We start from the raw sequence: 2,501 nt of genomic DNA on the forward strand, positions 1-2,501 counted from the left end.
CTCGGCCTCCCAAAGTGCTGGGATTACAGGCGTGAGCCACTGCGCCCGGCCTTTTTTTTTAATTTTTAAAAGTAGCAACAGGGGTCTCATGTTGACCAGGCTGGTCAAAAACTCCTGGGCTGGAGTGATCCTCCAGCATCAGCCTCCCAAAGAGCTGAGATCACAGGTGTGAGCCAATGTGCCGGGCCCCAAAGTAGTTCTAACTTACGTGCCAGGCCCCAGAGTAGCTCTGAGTAACTTCCACTCTCAGTTTCATCTCCCCTCCCGACCGTCCACGCCAGCGTCACTCTCACAGAAGGAAAGGTTTGCTCTTTTTCCCTCTTCCACGTGCAAATCCCACGTGGAATTATGCAGTCACGCGTGGGACACTGACATTAATTTCCCCCATCCACCCACGGGCACCAGGAGGCGCCTGTCGTGTTCAGGGCACAGTCCCCGGACCCTGATCAGGGCCTGGCCAGAGCAGATGTTTAATAAACATCTGTTAAAATAAGGCGGGGCTTATTTTAACCTAAAACCTGGCCAGAGAAGTCAGGAAAAAACCAAGAAGGGGCAGAGCTGAGATGCCTTTGTTCACACACTTGCCCCTTCATAGATCCTCATGACAGGCCACAGGCCAGCCACGTGGTGACCAGGACAGACCCAGGTCTGGCCTCAGGGATCAAAGACACATTCAGGAGCCACTTGTGGAAGGTGTTGCCATGGCACTGGGGCTCCTGGGGCCCTGCTGAGCTGTGGGTGGGCCAGGGAAGCAGGAGTCAGCGACAGAGGACAGGGGCAGAGGGCAGCTCCCTGTTCCATGGGGCAGGTGCACAACAAAGTCCGCATCGGCTACCCCAGAGACAAACCAAGGCAGGGCATCCTTTGGCCTGCAGGGAGCCTCACACTCCTCCCGACGTGCCAACTTCAAGGGCCCTAGGACACCATACACCTTCCATGCTGGCTAAGTCTGGGGAAATAATCCAGTGACGAAAACAGAGGTCTGCCTCACAGAGCAAGAAAGGTGGAGGGAATGCAGAACAGAATGGGCAGGCAGGGCACGGTGACTCACGCCTGTACTCCCAGCACAGTAGGAGGCCGAGGCGGGCAGATCACGAGGTCAAGAGATCAAGACCAGCCTGGCCAACAAGGTGAAACCCCATCTCTACTAAAAATACACAAATGATCTGGGCGTGGTGGCGTCCCAGCTCCTCAGGAGGCTGAGGCAGGAGAATCGTTTGAACTCAGGACACGGAGGTTGCAGTGAGCCGAGATCACGCCACTGCACTCCAGCCTGGCGACAGAGCGTGACTCAAGGGAAAAAAAAAAAAAAAAAAAAAGAATGGGCAGCGCGGGGGCCTGGAGGCGGGACAGTGGCTGGAGAGGCAAGCACTGGGGCAGGACTGCGGAGAGAGCTGGGATGTAAGACCCCGGCTTCTGCTCCTGCCCAGGAGGGGTTGGAGCTGCTGTAAGGGAGGAGAGAGGCCTTGGAGGAGGCTCCTGCAGTTGCCGGCGGGGTGGAAAGTCAGGGTTACAGGATGCTGAGAAGGGAGTCCAGCCCCTACCCTCAGCTCTCATGAGGCAGAGGCTCACACAGGTTAGCCTCCGTTTCCGACTTCCTTGCCCCAGCAACTCCAACTAGAGACTCCGACGGACGCCGGCTTCCCTCTGCCTGGAAAGCTCCCCCTGGAGTCCCCAGAACAGACACCTTCTCTTCATTTAGCCCCCTGGGAGCCTTCCCGCCCTCACACTGCCCTCACGCCAGCATCTGGAACCTCAGTGTTGACTGAACTGTGATGTGCGTGAGCTTCCAGAACGGAGGTGCACTTGGCCTGGCCACCACCCCTGGCAGCAGCAACACCCAACCCCATCTCGGCTGTACCTCCCACTGCTGTGTGACCTCCAGCAGGTGACTCAGCACCTCCCTCACAGGCTGTTGTAAGGGAAATGTTTTCGCTTTTGCAGGTTGCTTAGTGCCTGGCATACAGAAAGTGCCACCTAAATGTTTAAATAAATAACACCACAGGTGCTCAGGAAATGGCACCAGGGCTGGCAGACGCCCCACAGGGACTTCTTGCTGTCACCTGGCCCGCCCTAAAACGGGTGTCCTTCGGGAGATAAGAGGACTTGGCCTCTGCTGTGAGATGGCAGAGAAGCAGGAAACACGTTGGTGGGGAGGACACCCCCAGGGATAGAATTCTGGGGCCATTGTCTGTTCAGCCAGAGCAAACACTCAGCCTTTGTTCCCGGGACCCTGCGGGAGGGGGCCCTGCCCCCAGTCTGGCCCGCAAACCCGCTGGACAGGTTTGGTTCTCCCGGCACCCCCCCAACCCCGTTCACCCGAAGCCTGGGACCCAGACTTCATCTCCAAGTGTCTCCCCCGCCTGAGCCGGGAGGGCGGCTGGACCTCCCCGCACATGCAGGGGTTCGAATCCCACCGACGCACTGGGTGCCAGGGCCGAGGGTCAGCCCTCTCCGCGCGCACCGGGAGCGCCCACCCCAGGGGCGGAGGCGCGGACGTC

Source organism: Colobus angolensis, unplaced genomic scaffold (assembly GCF_000951035.1).
Source record: "Colobus angolensis palliatus isolate OR3802 unplaced genomic scaffold, Cang.pa_1.0 Scaffold64, whole genome shotgun sequence".
In the NCBI taxonomy this organism is placed as follows: Eukaryota; Metazoa; Chordata; class Mammalia; order Primates; family Cercopithecidae; genus Colobus; species Colobus angolensis.